The sequence below is a fragment of the Somniosus microcephalus genome, chromosome 5, assembly GCF_052327205.1.
Source record: "Somniosus microcephalus isolate GS21.2 chromosome 5, FLI_Smic_1.0, whole genome shotgun sequence".
Classification (NCBI taxonomy): domain Eukaryota; kingdom Metazoa; phylum Chordata; class Chondrichthyes; order Squaliformes; family Somniosidae; genus Somniosus; species Somniosus microcephalus.
The window spans coordinates 62,645,141-62,662,840 of NC_140991.1; the positions used below are offsets into that span (position 1 = coordinate 62,645,141).

The 17,700-nt window shown below is 43.6% G+C and overlaps 1 protein-coding gene across 4 annotated transcripts in view; it reads left to right on the top strand.

Moving 5' to 3' along the window:
• Nucleotides 1-17,700, top strand: part of mpp7a (MAGUK p55 scaffold protein 7a) — a 550,968-nt gene that overhangs the window by 88,192 nt on the left and 445,076 nt on the right. The gene's annotated exons all lie outside the window — the stretch shown is intronic.

A 17,700-nucleotide genomic window follows, 5' to 3' on the forward strand; every position in this document is an offset into this window, starting at 1 on the left:
TCATGCAAGTAATTAAGTTTATAAATCTTGCCACGTGGTTATCGGGGAACAGGTGGTTTACTTGCATCAGGAATATGTGATGAAAAAGGTAGAAATACTTTATTTTAAAGCTAGCCCCATCACTATTGGTAGCATATATAAATGATTTGGAGTTGGGGCAAGAACAGAGTTGTTGACCGGCAAATGGTTCTTGCTGTGAACAAACGCAAAGTAATGAGACATGTGGAAGTATAAACTAAATGACTATCGGTCCTAAAACAGGAGATGGATCGGATGGTGTTGGTGGATAGCGCACTGAAACCAACAGCACAGTGTGTTGCAGCTGTAAGAAAAGCTAATGGATCTTTCGAAGTATAGACTGAGGCACAGAGCATAAATCTGAGCAGATCATGATGAGTAAGAACATAAGAAATAGGAGCAGGAGTAAGCCATAAAGCCCCTCGAGCCTGCTCTACCATTTTTGTTTACTGTTGGTGGGGAGGCGGGGTGAAAGCAAAGGTGAAATTTTACTTGCTGCTTCTGTTGCAGATAGCGCAGTGCCAGGCAATGACCATCTCCAACAAGCGAGACTCTAACCATCTCCCCTTGACATTCAATGGCATTACCATAGCTGAATCCCCCACTATCAACATCCTGGGGGTTACCATTGATCAGAAACTGAACTGGACCAGCCATATAAATACTGTGGCTACAAGAGCAGGCCAGAGGCTGGGAATTCTGCGGCGAGTGTCTCACCTCCTGACTCCCCAAAGCTTTTCCACCATCTACAAGGCACAAGTCAGGAGTGTGATGGAATACTCTCCACTTGCCTGGATGAGCGCAGCTCCAACAACACAAGAAGCTCGACACCATTCAGGATAAAGCAGCCGCTTGATTGGCACTCCATCCACCACCGGCGCACTGTGGCTGCAGTGTGTACCATCTACAAGATGCACTGCAGCAACTCGCCAAAGCTCCTTCAACAGCACCTTCCAAACCCCGCGACCTCTACCACTTAGAAGGACAAGGGCAGCAGACGCATGGGAACATCACCACCTACAAGTTCCCCTCCAAGCCACACACCATGGACCTGTATCGCCGTTCCTTCACTGTCGCTGGGCCAAAATCCTGGAACTCCCTTCCTAACAGCATTGTGGGTGTACCTACACCATATGGACTGCAGCAGTTCAAGAAGGCGGCTCACCACCATCTTCTCAAGGGCAATTAGGGATGGGCACGAAATGCAGGCCTAGCCAGTGACACCCACATCCCATCAATGAATAAAAAAAAAAAAAATGTCCCAGCTGATCTTGGACCTTGACTCCACTTTCCTGCACACTCCCCATATCCCTTGATTTACCCGTGAGTCCAAAAATCTATCCGTCTCAGCCTTGAATATACTCAATGACTCAGCATTCACAGCCCTCTGGTCTTATATGATTTCACAATTAGTGGTTCTTTATGGATCCGTGACATCATTTTGCACATTTCCTTTTGATCGCCACAATTTAATTGTATATCTGTCCAGAAATGTGTTTATCGTAAACCTTGAAAATACTTGTTGCAAGGATGAAATTGCTTTCCGTAATGGAATTTTTTCTTGATCAACTTGATTTTAAATACAGATTCAATCTTCTCAAATTAGCTTTGGAATAAGCTGACGAGTCAATTTTCTGTTTGATGTATCATGCTATTTGGCTTCATAAAGGAGACAGTTATGCTGTGAGGAGAGATGGGGTGCAAAGGTTGGAGGTGCTTTTGATCATACTTTGTCAAGGTAAACACCAATGTTCCACTAGTCTAATTTTTTTTGATTGATTTACAATGCAGTCAGTTCCTATGTTTCGACAATGATCAAGTCCCCTGAAGTGGTTTACACAGGTGAACGCAGACTGTCCTGAAGTGGTTTACACAGGTGAACGCAGACTGTCCTGGCCTTGCTTTGGATTGTTTCAGAAAATATTACGCCAATTCACTTGGAGGCACAGTTCTTGAATGAATATAGTTCACCTTTAAATTGCCATGTAATGCTGTACACGAAAAGAGATAACTAATTATGTAGTAAGCTGCTTCTTGCCCATGGTCCTCGGTGAATTTTTCACTGTCTTTTATACTTGCCTTGATCTGTAACTTTCCCAAATAGAAAGAAAAGAAAGACTTGCATTTATATAGTGCCTTTCATGACCTCAGGATGCCCCAAAGCGCTTTATAGCCAATGAAGTACTTTGGAAGGGTAGTCACTGTTGTAATGTAAGAAATACTATGTTGCCTTAAATATATTTTTTACATCTAAAGCTTTTAGGAGGCAGAGACTGGGGTAAATATGGTGCATTTAGGGAATTGAAATACATGATCAGAGAGAGCCAGAATGGATTTGTAAAGCGTAGATCATGCCTGACTAGCCTGATTGAATTTTTTGAAGAGGTGACTAAAGTAGTCGACGGGGGAATGTCTGTGGACGTTATTTATATGGTCAGGTACTCTAATTGGCAGGATGTGTCTCGTGGTGTCCCACAAGGATCTGTATTGGGGCCTTAACTATTCACCGTATTTATTAAAGACTTGGATATGTGGCTCGCGATCCCATCATCGAATTTTGCCGATGACACAAAGATAGGCGACGGTGTTGGCAGTTTAGATGGAAGCATAACATTACAAAGAGATATTGATAGATTAAATGAATGGGCAAATCTGTGGCAAATGTATTTCAATGTAGGCAAATGTAAGGCCATCTACTTTGGACCTAAAAAGGATAGAACTGGGTACTTTCTAAATGGTGAAAAGCTAAAAACAGTGGAGGTCCAAAGAGACTTGGGGGCCCAGGTACACAGATCATTAAAATGTCATGGACACGTACAGAAAATAATCAGAAAGGCTAATGGAATGCTGGTCTTTATATCTAACAGATGAGAAACAAGAGGGCAGAATTATGCTACAGCTATACAAAGCCCTGGATAGACGACACTTGGAGTACTGTGAGCAGTTCTGGGCACCACACTTAAGGAAGGATATATTAGCCTTTGAGGGAGTGCAGTGTAGATTTTCCAGAATGATACCCGGACTCCCAGGGTTAAGTTAGGATGAGAGATTACACAAACTAGGGTTATATTTCCTGGAATTTAGAAAGTTAAGGGGTGATTTGATCTAAGTTTTCAAAATATTAAGGGGAACTGATGGGGTAAACTGAGAGAAACTATTTCCACTGGTTGGGGAGTCTAGGACTAGGGGGCAGAGTCTAAAAACTAAAGCCAGGCCTTTCAGGAGTGAAATTAGGAAACATGTCTATACACACACACGGTGGTAGAAGTTTGAAACTCTCGTCCGCAAACGGCAATTGAGACGAGATCAAATCTGAGATTGATAACATTTTGTTAACCAAAGCTATTAAGGGATACGGGGCAATGTCGGCTATATGGAGTTATGTCACAGATCACCCATGATCTCATTGAATGGAGGGATGGGCTCGAGGGGCTAAATGACCTGCTCCTGTTCCTATGTTCCTATCAGAAACATAGAAACGAGGAGCAGGAGTAGGCCATTCGGCTCCTCGAGCCTGCTCCGCCATTCAATGTGATCATGGCTGATCATCCAAATTCAGTACCCTGTCCCTACTTTCTCCCCATACCCCTTGATCCCTTTAGCCTTAAGAAATATATCCAACTCCTTCTTGAATATATTTAATGAATTGGCCTCTACTGCCTTCTGTGGTAGAGAATTCCACAGGTTCACCACTCTCTGGGTGAAGAAATTCCTCCTCATCTCTGTCCTAAATGGCATACCCTTTATCCTTAGACTGTGACCCCTGGTTCTGGACTCCCCGACCATCGGGAACATCCTTCCTGCATCTAGTTTGTCCAGTCCTGTCAGAATTTTATAAGTTTCAATGAGATCCCCTCTCATTCTTCTTAACTCCAGCGAGTACAAGCCCAGTCGACCCAATCTCTCCTCATACGTCATTCCTGCCATCCCAGGTATCAGCCTGGTGAATCTTCGCTGAACTCCTTCCATGGCAAGAACGTCCTTCCTCAGGTAAGGCGACCAAAACTGCACACAATACTCAAGATGTGGTCTCACCAAGGCCCTGTACAACTGCAGCAAGATATCCTTGCTCCTGTACTCAAACCCTCTTGCTGCGAAGGCCAACATACCATTTGCCTTCTTAACCGCCTGCTGCACCTGCATGCTTACCTTCAGCAACTGGTGCACAAGGACACCCAGGTCTAGTTGCACTTCCCCTTCACCCAATCTATTGCCATTCAGATAATAATCTGCCTTCCTGTTTTTGCCACCAAAGTGGATAACCCCACATTTATCCACGTTATATTGCATCTGCCATGCTACTGCCCAATCACCCAACCTGTCCAAATCATCCTGAAGTTTCTCGGCATCCTCCTCACAGCACACACGCCCACCCAGCTTTGTGTCGTCTGCAAATTTGGAGATATTACATCTAGTTCCCTCGTCTAGATCATTAATATATATATTGTGAATAGCTGGGGCCCAAGGACCGATCCCTGCGGTACCCCACTAGTCACTGCCTGCCACTCTGAAAAAGACCTGTTTATTCCAACTCTTTGCTTTCTGTCTGCCAACCAGTTTGCTTTCTGTCTGCCAACCAGTTTCCGATCCAAGTCAATACCTTGCCCCCAATCCCATGTGCCTTAACTTTACACGCTAACCTCTTATGCGGGACCTTATCGAAAGCCTTCTGAAAGTCCAAATATACCATATCCACTGGTTCTCCCTTATCTATTTTACCAGTAACATCCTCAAAAAAAATTCCAGTAGATTAGTCAAGCACCATTTACCTTTTGTAAATCCATGTTGACTTTGTCCGATCCTGTCACTGTTTTCCAAGTGCTCAGCTGTTACATCCTTTATAATGGACTCTAGCATTTTCCCCACTACCGATGTCAGGCTTACCGGTCTGTAATTCCCTGTTTTCTCCCTACCACCTTTTTTGAATAGTGGGGTAACATTAGCTACCCTCCAATCCATGGGTACTGTTCCAGATTCCATCGAATGTTGGAAGATGATCAGCAATGCATCTACTATTTCTAGGGCCACTTCTTTAAGCACCCTAGGATGTAGATTATCAAGCCCTGGGGATTTATCAACCTTCAGAAAATTCAGGTCATGGCAGTGATGTTTGTTGCTACTTAATAATGACAAAAAATTCTAAACTTTTGAAATGAGTTTGGTAGTCCTGGCACATATGAGAAGAAATTTAGCTATCATTAAATGTTTGAAAAATCAGTGTTTTACTCTTGCCGTCTATTTCGAGTGGTATCCTGCAGTGAATGTAACTCCTTAATTAAGTAACCTACTGATCAGGTTTCAAGCACTGGTGAATACACATCCAACTGCAAGTAATTACTTGAATGATTTTAAATTTAAAATACCTAAAATTTGCTTTAAATTCAGAATAATTGCCAGATATACTTAACATTCACAAGGCTGAGCTATATAAGTCTTTGCATTATAAATCTAAGATGAATTAAATGATGCTAATAACATAACTGGTAATTTAATGCTTAAAATAATGTTATCAGATTATTTTAATTTTGTAACTTCAAAATCTGAGTAAATTTGCACAAATGTGAATATGTTGTCATGACCTTGATATGCAAAGGGCAGGGGGGAGTGGACTTTAGATCCTTTAGAAACAGCCATTTTTCACGGGATGAATTACATTATCGCATCAGGACCTGCTGCTGGTAAACAATTTAATTTTAATTAACTTTTGTACTATGGATGTATCCATTTTAAACAGTTGCAACCTTTTCCAGACATATCTTCAGTGGATTTAATGTAATTAGTTCCTAAGATTTCCAAACTTTTGAAATGAGTTTGGTAGTCCTGGCTTTCAGCCAATGTCCCAAACTCCTCCATCACCATCCCTGGGCATGTCCTGTCCCACTGGCAGGACAGACCCACCAGGGGTGGATGCACAGTGGTAGACAGTCGGGACGGAGTGGCCCTGGGAGTTCTCAACATTGACTCCAGACTCCATGAAGTCTCATGGTATCAGGTCAAGCATGGGCAAGGAAACCTCCTGCTGATTACCACCTACTGCCCTCCCTCAGCTGATGAATCAGTACTCCTCCATGTTTAACACCATTTGGAAGAAGCACCGAGTATCAAGGGCACAGAATGTACTCTGGGTGGGGGGACTTCAATGTCTATCACCAAGAGTGGCTTGGTAGCACCACTACTGACCGAGCTGGCCGAGTCCTGAAGGACATAACTACCAGTCTGGGCCTGCGACAGGTGGTGAGAGAACCAACACGAGGGAAAAACCTACTTGACCTCGTCCTCCCCAATCTACCTGTCACAGATGCATCTGTCCATGACCGTATTGGTAGAAGTGACCACCGCACAGTCATTGTGGAGACGAAGTCCCGTCTTCACACTGAGGACACCCTCCATCGTGTTGTGTGGCACTACCACCGTGCTAGATGGGATAGATTCCGAACAGATCCAGCAGCTCAAAACTGGGCATCCATGAGGCGCTGTGGGCCATCAGCAGCAGCAGAATTGTATTCCACCACAATCTGTAACCTCATGGCCCGGCATATCCCTCACTACTGTTACCATCAAGCCACGGGACCAACCCTGGTTCAATAAGGAGTGTAGAAGAGCAGCCAGGAGCAGCACCAGGCGTACCTAAAAATGATGTGCCAACCTGGGGAAGCTGCAACACAGGACGACATGCATGCTAAAAAGTGGAAGCAGCATGCTATAGACAGGGCTAAGCAGTCCCACAATCAATGGATCAGATCAGCTCTGCAGTCCTGCCACATCCAGTCGTGAATGGTGGTGGACCATTAAACAACTAACGGGAGGAGGAGGCTCCATGAATATCCCCATCCTCAATGATGGTGGAGCCCAGCACATGAGAGTAAAAGACAAGGCTAAAGATCTAGATATTATCATTTTACAGGAAACTTGGTATAAAGGAAAAGGACACACTGGCCGTCCCCAAGGGTACACAGAGCTGGTGGTCCCCTCCAATAAATTACCAGGAGTAACCCAAGGCAGAGACTCCGGAGGCATACTGATTTGGTTTAAAACAGAGCTTAAGAATTACATCAAATTTATAAAAAAGGCGAAAACCACATGTGGCTCAAAATTGAGAGGGAGATTATCTCTAACACCCAAGATGTTTTCATTTGCGCACTCTATATCCCCCCAATGGAATCCCCGTACTTTAAAGAGGACACCTTCTCCAACATTGAGGGGGAAATTATCCAATACCAGGCCCAGGGGAACGTGTTGATCTGTGGTGACCTCAATTCAAGAACTGGCGAAGAACCAGACTTCACCAATAATCAGGGAAACAATAACATATTCGGGAATAACCACTTCGATATCCCTTCCCTTCCATACAGGCATAACTGCGACAAGCAGACAAATACCAACGGAAAACAGCTCCTGCAGCTCTGTCGAAGCCTGGGTCTGTACATTGTCAATGGTAGATTCATAGGAGACCTCCTAGGAAGATCGACCTATTGCTCACCTCTTGGCTGCAGCACCGTAGACTATATGATTACGGACTTGGACCCATCCTCTTTCAGAGCATTCACAGTCAAACCACAAACAACGCTGTCAGATCACAGTCAAATTACTATGTATCTTAAAAAGACAGAAACAAACAACACAGAAACACAACCCAGTAAACTGTACAACACCAAAAAATCGTACAGATGTGCCAAAAACGACACGGAAAAATACCAGAAAGCAATTAGCAATGAATCAACTCAAGCTCTCTTGGACACCTTTCTGGATAACATATACACTCACAATAAAGAAGGCGTAAACCGGGCAGTGAATAACCTAAACAATATTTTTAATAATTTGGCAACAAGGTCAAACTTGAAAGCTCACAAGAACAAACCCAAAACAAAAAACTATGAAAAATGGTTTGACCCAGATTGCCATAACATGAGGAAAAAACTTAGAAAAATATCAAACCAAAAACACAGACATCCAGAAAACGAGGAATTACGCCTTACTTATTGTCAGACACTAACACAATACAGAAACACACTCAGAACCAAAAAAGAGCAATATATTAAGAATACACTCGGCTCCATTGAGGAATCCATTGATTCCAATTGTTTCTGGGACAACTGGAATACATTACACAAAAAACAACACGACGAATTGGCCATTCAAAATGGAGACACATGGGAAAACCACTTTGAAAAATTATACCAGAAAAACACACTAAGACCAGAGCAACACCAAATATGCAAAAAACTGGAAAAGCTCGAAATGGCCATAAAAGATAACCAAAACCCGCTAGACTCCATAATAACAGAAAAAGAACTTTTTGAAAAACTCAAGGACCTGCGACCAGGAAAAGCTTGTGGGGCAGACGGCATACTAAGCGAGATGATTAAACACACAGACGATAAAATGAAACTGGCTATCCTAAAACTCTTCAACTTGGTTCTGAGTGTCGGTTACTTCCCTGATATCTGGGGTGCCACAAGGATCTGTCCTGGGACCCCAGCTGTTCACAATATATATAAATGATCTGGATCAGGGAATTGGATGCAATATTTCCAAATTCGCTGACGACACTAAACTAGGAGGAGGGGTGGGCTCTGATGAGGATGTCAGGAGGCTACAGTGCGATTTGGACAGGTTGGGGGAATGGGCGGATACGTGGCAGATGCACTATAATGTGGATAAATGCGAGGTTATCCACTTTGGGGGTAAAAACAGGAGGGTAGATTATTATCTAAATGGCAATAGATTGGGAGATGGGGAAGTGCAGAGGGACCTGGGTGTTCTTGTGCACCAGTCACTGAAGGAGAGCATGCAGGTGCAACAGGCGATCAAGAAGGCAAATGGTATGTTGGCCTTCATATCAAGGGGGTTCGAGTATAGGAATAGGGATACCTTACTACAGCTGTACAAGGTGCTGGTGAGACCGCATCTGGAGTATTGTGTACAGTTTTGGTCGCCCCATCTGCGGAAGGATGTTCTTGCCATGGAAAGAGTGCAACGGCGATTCACCAGGCTGATACCTGGAATGGCGGGAATGACCTACGAAGAGAGATTAAATAGTTTGGGCTTGTACTCACTGGAGTTTAGAAGATTGAGAGGGGATCTCATCGAAACATATAAAATTATGGCAGGCCTGGACAGGCTGAATTCAGAGAGAATGTTTCCAATGGCCGGGGAGCACAGAACCAGGGGCCACAGTCTAAAAATAGCGGGCAAATCATTTAAAACAGAGATGAGGAAGAATTTCTTCACTCAAAGAGTGGTGAGCCTGTGGAATTCCCTGCCACAGAGGGCTGCGAAGGCTAATTCAATAAATATTTTCAAGAGAGAATTGGATATATTTCTGAAGGCTAAGGGGATTAAGGGTTACGGAGAAAAGGCGGGGACGGGGTACTGAACTGGTAAGATCAGCTATGATCTCAGACGAAGATCAGCCATGATCTCATTGAATGGCGGAGCAGGCTCGAAGGGCCGAATGGCCTACTCCTGTTCCTATCTCTATGTTTCTATGTTTCTATAACGCTCATATACAAAAGTGGGGACAAAGTCGACCCAAATAACTATCGAGGCATCTGTGTAAACAGTAACCTGGGGAAGGTATTCTGTAGCATCATAAACAAAAGACTTATAAACTTCCTTGAGGAGCACAATGTCTTGAGTAAAAGCCAAATTGGATTCCTGCCAAACTATAGAACATCAGATCATATCTTCACCCTGCAGACCCTAATTGACAAACACGTTCATCAAAACAAAAGCGAAATCTACGCATGCTTTATAGATTTCCAGAAGGCTTTCGACTCCATCTGGCATGACGGTTTATTCCTGAAACTTATCGAAAGCGGGGTAGGGGGAAAAACATATGATGTAATTAAATCAATGTATACAAACAACAAATGTGCAGTTAAAATTGGAGACAAACAAACAAAATACTTCCCACAGGGGCGGGGGGTGACGCAGGGCTCGCCAATCTCACCGACACTCTTTAATATTTACATAAATGAATTGGCAAAACTACTTGAACAATCTACAGCACCCGGCCTCACCCTTTTTGAATCCAAGGTTAAATTCCTCCTCTATGCAGATGACCTGGTTCTGCTGTCACCAACTAAGGAGGGTCTACAGCAGAACCTGGATCTGCTAGAGTCGTACTGCCAGACTTGGGCCCTGACAATAAATCCCCAAAAAAACAAAGTCCTTGTGTTCCAGCAAAGATCCAGACATCAGGGACCCAAAATAAATTTCACACTAGGAACAACCAAAATTGAACAAACCACTAACTACACATACTTGGGCTTAAAAATCAGTTCTACGGGAAATTTCAAACTGGCTGTGAATGAACTGAAAGAGAAAGCAAGAAGGGCTTTCTATGCCATAAAAAAATCAATCCAAATAGAAATCCCAATTAGCATTTGGCTCAAAATTTTCAAATCAGTAATTGAACCAATTGCACTCTATGGCAGTGAGGTGTGGGGACCGCTAACACAAGAATTTGCAAAATGGGACAAACACCCAATTGAGATCCTACATGCAGAATTCTGTAAAAGTATCCTCCGGACTCGAAGGAAAACCGTAAACAATGCATGCAGGGCAGAACTAGGCCAATATCCATTAATAATCACTATCCAAAAAAGAGCCACCAAATTTTGGAAACACCTAGTAATGAGCAACCCCCAATGCTATCATTACGAAGCCCTGAAATGCCAAGAGAGGACCATAAAGAAGAATACCCTCAGTCAACTAGTCCTGGGACTCAGTGAAGTAACTACTAACAATAACCAGCCCCAGGACAGTGACAGCGTAACACAAAGAATTCGACCCAACACAATCGTCGCGAAGCAAAAGGAAAAATATCTGTCATATTGGGCAGAAACAACAAAAACCCAAAGCAAACTCAGTTGCTACTTGGCTCTAAACAGACAATACAACATGGCTGAATACCTGACCATGGTAAAGGATAGCAAACTGAGAAAAACTTTGACAATGTACAGACTTAGTGAACATAACCTGGCGATCGAAAAAGGTAGACACAGACAGACCCGGCTACCAAGAGAGGACAGGATATGCTCTCACTGCAGTCAGGGAGTGGTGGAGACAGAGATGCACTTCCTCACAGCTTGTAGAAAATATCAGGGCATAAGGGAGAATTTCTACCCAAAATTCACAAAAATATGCCCGGAATTCAGAAATTTGAATGACGACCAAAAACTCCCATACCTACTAGGGGAAGAGAGAAATTGCATAACACTAGCGGCACACTATGTTACAGCTTGCCATAAACAGAGGGACAACCAGTAAATATAAGAAAAGAGTATATATAAATTATATGAAAGTATATATTTATACACTCAGGGATATATCTGTTTATACACTGTATGGATAGATCTGTGTTTTTGTGAACAAACATGAATGTTTTCCGATGCTTTGGCAACATAAGATGTAACTTGTCATGCCAATAAAGCGAATTGAATTGAATTGAATTTGCAACCATCTTCAGCCAGAAGTGCCGAGTGGGTGATCCATATCTGCCTCCTCCCGAGGTCCCAATCATCACAGAAGCCAGTCTTCAGCCATATCGATTCACTCCACGTGATATTAAGAAACGGCTGAGCGCACTGGATACAGCAAAGGCTATGGGCCCTGGGAACATCCCAGCTATCGTGCTGAAGACTTGTGCTCCAGAACTAGCCGCGCCTCTAGCTAAGTTGTTCCAGTACAGCTACAACACTGGCATCTATCTGACAATGTGGAAAACTGCCCAGGTATGTCCTGCCCACAAAAAGCAGGACAAATCCATTCCGGCCAATTACCACCCCATCAGTCTACTCTAAATCATCAGCAGAGTGATGGAAGTTGTCATCGACAGTGCTGTCAAGTGGCACTGACTCACCAGTAACCTGCTCACTGATGCCCAGTTTGGGTTCCGCCCAGACCACTCTGCTCCTGACCTCATTACAGCCTAAGCCCAAACATGGACAAAGGAGCTGAATTCCAGAGGTGAGGTGAGAGTGACTGCCCTTGACATCAAGGCAACATTTGACCGAGTGTCACACGAAGGAGCCCGAGTAAAACTGAAGTCAATGGGAATTGGGGGGAAACGCTCCACTGGCTGGAGTCGAACCTAGCACAAAGGAAGATGGTTGTGGTGATTGAATGTCAATCATCATAGCCCCAGGACATTGCTGCAGGAGTTCCTCAGGGCAGTGTCCTAGGCCCAACCATCTTCAGCTGCTTCATCAATGACCTTTCCTCCAACATAAAGTCAGAAATGGGGATGTTCGCTGATGACTGCACCATGTTCAGTGCCATTCACAACTCCTCAGATAATGAAGCAGTCCATGCCCTCATGCAAAAACACCTGGATGACATTCAGGCTTGGGCTGACATTTGCAGTAACATTTGTGCCACAAGTGCCAGGCAATGACTATCTCCAACAAGTGAGAGTCTAACCACCGCCCCATGACATTCAATGGCATCCCCCACCATCAACATCCTGGGGGGTCACCATTGACCAGAAACTTAACTGGACCAGCCATATAAATACTGTAGCAACAAGAACAGGTCAGAGGCTGGGTATTCTGCGGCGAGTGTCTCCCCTCCCGACTCCCCAAAGCCTTTCTATCATCTGCAAGGCACAAATAAGGAGTGTGATGGAATACTCCCCAGTTGCTTGGATGAGTGCAGCTCCAACAACACTCAAGAAGTTAGACACCATCCAGGACAAAGCAGCCCGCTTGATTGGCACCCCATCCACCACCTTAAACATTCACTCCCTCCACCCCGGTGTACCGTGGCTGCAGTGTGTACCATCTACAAGATGCACTGAAGCAACTTGCCAAGACTTCTTCGGCAGCACCTCCCAAACCCGGGACCTCTTCCGCCTAGAAGGACAAGGGCAGCAGGCGCATGGGAACACCATCACCTCCAAGTTCCCCTGCAAGTCTCATACCATCCTGACTTAGAAGTATATCGCCGATCCTTCATCGTCACTGGGTCAAAATCCTGGAACTCCCTCCCTAACAGCACTGTGGGAGTACTTTCACCACAAGGACTGCAGCGGTTCAAGAAGGAGGCTCACTACCACCTTCTCAAGGGCAATTAGGGATGGGCAGTAAATGCTGGTCTTGCCAGCGATGCCCACATCCCATAAACAAATTAAAAAAGAAAAGGATGAGTCAATTATCCTTGCATATACTCCTGGTGTTTCACAGTTCAATAGTTTCCTTTCAAAATTCACTGTTAAGTCTCTTCTGTCACAACTTGTGGTTCTCATCGTTTAAATGAAGCTGGTTTATCTTTTTTCCCCATGCCTTCCCCTTGTTTCTTTGTGTGCTCCTGATCATTTGGATGACTTCAGACACATTTGCCAGTACTCAAGAAGAACCCCACTATCTGTTACAACCCAGATAATATGACCTCTCTGGCATCAGCAAGGAACCCTGCTCTCTATTTTGCAAGTGTTTCCCTGTAGTAACCTTAACCGTAGCTCCTTTTCATGAAGATTGATCTCTAACCCTGCTGCTTTTCATCTTAAAGCAGCTGCAATGATATTGGTGAGAAACTTTGAAGCATGATAGTCTGTCGGAGACCTTGGCCCATGTGCCATAGTTTGGCCAGCTATCGTGTTGCTGCTTTAACTTTGTGCTGAGTCTGCCTTGCTGTTGCTATTCCAGGATGTAAAGATACATGACTCTGAGCTCCAGCTTCCACTCGGCTGACAACAGTTGTCACTGACTCTTAGCCTTCAGTAGCAGACAACACCAAAATCTGGTCTGTTTTTGAAGCTAAGGTGGGTTACAGTAAATAATGAGTTGGCTGTAGTAGAGAAAGGTGGGGGTGGAAAGGGGTTGGAATTGAAAAAAATCAGAAGGAGGATATACATTTTCCAGTCTTGTGCAGTGTTTAAAGGTTAGTGAAGCAGTATCTTGAGTGCAACTCGGGCATTTGTCAAAGTTTAAAAAAAGAATTGAGGCATGTTGTGGGTGCTAGACCAGGATTTCCCTACAATTTCGTGTACTGTTTCCCCCCTTTCCCCAGTAATTTCAGATTAGAAGCGCTGGAGCGTTTCTTGTGTACATTCCAGTCTAATTGCACAACAGTGGATACTGACTATCGGATTGTTCTTTTACCAGTAAAATCAATAGGTACCTGGTCCTTTCGAAGCTAATATACCAGTAAAATGAGCATGTTTTCAGGAAGCACAATTTGCTGTTGTGAAAAAAATCATATTAGATTTTAGATCAATAAGTAGAATGTTTGTGACTTTCAGGTAATTCATTGTAAAATGAAGCTCGTCAATTTTAAGTACATGTTCCATGTAAAGTAAATGTTCACAAGCTTATAATTCGAATAATGTGGCACGATCACTTGCATTGAGATCTGGATTATGTACTTTAGTGTGTTTTTTAATTACTACTAATGACGTTCAAAATATTCACATTGCTTTCATTTAAGATGCACTTTTAGTTTTAACTTGGGTGGAGGTTAGTTTCCTACAACACTAAACATATTGCATCGTATATTCTGATGCCTACGGGTGTGTACGGGCTGTGTACACCCGTAGGGACATCGGAAATGCCGGTTTCAGGCATGCAAAGCAGACGCCTGCCCTAGAGAAGGGCCTCTGCGGGTGGATAGTTCCGCTTTCTGGAGAACCTCTGCTCGCAGAAAACCCTTAGAAATCTTACGCCTGGTAAGGCCTGCTTTTACCAGCATAGGAGTTGAAAAAAAGTTTTAAAAAAACACTCTTCACTCATTTATCATTTAACAATACTTTTAAATAAGGTAAGTTCATTTTTAGCCACGTAAAAACTTGAATTTTTTTCAAAATTAAATTAAAAAAAAAAAACTAAATTTGAAGTAATTTTAACTCATTTTGAAAACGTGATGGTTTTTTAAAATGTATGACGTAATAAAGACTCCCTACGCACTTGGTTGAACATAAAGCAAGGCTTTAATCGACTTGTAACAAAACATGGAGGTCCAGTTAGTAGTCACCAGCTTCCTGTTTCCACATTGTCTCTGGCCAAGTTGGCCCCACGCCCGAGTATTTATACTCGGGCGGCGCCCTCAGCTGGCCATCCAGTAGTACTTCCTGAGTTACCTCTTGTAGAAGTTGCGATTTATGACGAAGTATTTAATGTTTTACTGTGTTTTTGGGGTGATCTCCATTCATATATTTGACAAGTCTATCTGTCAAGTGTATGAAGGGACATTCCCATCTCCGATTAACCCCCATGGCCCACGTGATCCCAGGGATGCTTGCGAACTGCATGCGCCTCTGGGATACGTGGGCCCTGCGCATTTAGACTGGAGAGGCCCAGGATCGGAAGTATATGCACCTCGGGAGCCCTCAGGTAAGTTCGTAGATTTTTTCCAGATCAGAGCCCTCGGCATGCAGGAAGCCTCCGATCGGAAAATATGGGCCACAGTATATCACCATTTTGCTGTTGGTTCTGCATTATATCATGTCATTTCATTGCGTCGCAAGAAACCTGTGGACTTACAGATTCATAGAATGGTTACAGCACAGAAGGAGGCTATTTGGCCCGTTGAGCCCGTGCCGACTCTGCAAGAGCACTTCAGCTCGTCCCACTCCCCCGCCCTTTCTCCATAGCAATTTTTTTTCCTTTTGGTACTTATCCAATTCCCTTTTGAAAGCCACAATTGAATCTGCCTCCACCACTTTCAAGCAGCGAATTCCAGATCCTAACCACTCGCTGCGTAAAAAAAAGTTTTTCCTCATGTGGCCTTTGGTTCTTCTGCCAATCACCTTAAATCTGTGTCCGCTGGTTCTCGACCCTTCCACCAATGGGAACAGTTTCTCTCGCTCTACTCCGTCTAGACCCCTCATGATTTTGAACATCTCTATCAAATCTCCCCTCAACCTTTTCTGCTCTAAGGAGAACAACCCCAGCTTCTCCAGTCTATCCACATAACTGAATTCCTCATCCCTGGAACCATTCTTGTAAATTTTTTCTGCACCCTCTCTGGCCTTCACATCCTTCCTTAAGTGTGGTGTCCAGAATTGGACACAGTACTCCAGTTGAGAGCATAACAGTGTTTTATAAAGGTTCATCATAACTTCCTTGCTTTTGTACTCTATGCCTCTATTTATGAAGCCCAGGATCCCGTAAGCTTTTTTAACCGCTTTGTCAACCTCCCCTGCCACCTTCAACAATTTGTGCACATATACCCCCAGGTACAGTTCAAGCACTCCATTCAGAATTGTACCCTTTAGTTTATATTGCATCTCCTCGTTCTTCCTACCAAAATGTATCACTTTGCACTTTTCTGCGTTAAATTTCATCTTCCATGTGCCCGCCCATTCCACCAGCCTGCCTATGTCTTCTTGAAGTCTATCACTATCCTCCTCACAGTTCACTATACTTCCAAGTTTTGTGTCATCTGCAAATTTTGAAATTGTGCCCTCTACACCCAAGTCTAAGTCATTAATATATATCAAGAAAAGCAGTGGTCCCAGAACCGACCCCTGGGGAACACCATTGTATACCTTCCTCCAGTCCGAAAAACAACCATTCACCACTATTCTCTGTTTCCTGTCACTTAGCCAATTTCGTATCCATGCTGCCACTGTCCCTTTTATCCTATAGGCTTCAACTTTGCTGGCAAGCCTATTATGTGGCACTTTATCAAATGCCTTTTGGAAGTCCATGTACACCACATCAACCGGATTGCCCTCATCAACCCTCTCTGTTACCTCATCAAAAAACTCAATCAAGTTAGTTAAATACGATTTCCCTTTAACAAATCTGTGCTGGCTATCCTTAATTAATCCATACTTATCCAACTGACTTAATTTTGTCCCGGATTATTGTTTCTAAAAACTTCTCCACTACCGACGTTAAACTGACTGGCCTGTAGTTGCTGGGTTTATCCTTACACCCTTTTTTGAACAAGGGTGTAACATTTGCAATTCTCCAGTCCTCTGACATCAGTCCCGTATCCAAGGAGGATTGGAAGATTATGGCCAGTACCTCTAATTTTGACCTTTACTTCCCTTAAATCCTCGGATGAATCCCATCCGGGCCTGGTGACTTATCTACTTTAAGTACAGCTACGGTTGTGAAGAGGTGGAAAGTTTCCGGGAAATTTTCCACAGGAAGTTTAGCTTGGGGAATTTTGCCCAAAAAAGCACATGCTAGCATAATTTTTTTTGTATTTCTTTCATTTTCTTTCACAGGTCCTCTCTTAATAATTAAGATTCCATCTCTGTTAGTAATTATATAAGGACTTTCTTAATCAATATATGTTTATCATCTTACTTGGCTTGTTTTAATAATTACAAGTTTTGTGTGTGACTGTGAACAAATGTGTCTGGTTGGATGAGCGATTAGCTCCCTCTATTGGTGATGTAGCATCGTGCGTGCACAGGTCATGCTTCCATCACATGGAGCATCAGGAAAAATTTACTCGCCCTGTTGCAATCGTGTTGATCGACCGCAGTTCGACACAGAGACGAATGCCCTTTATTTCTCTGCATAGAACAATGCCACGTTTACCGTCTGATGTATGGAAGCATTTTACTCCAGGCATTAAAGATGGAAAGACTGTGTACAAGTGCAAACACTGTACAAAACCATATGTCAAGAATGCCACAAAGATGCAGCAGCATTTATCCAAATGAAACAACTTCACTCAAAGCTCACAGCAGTCAGCCCAGAGTTCCTCTGCTTCCATTCAGGA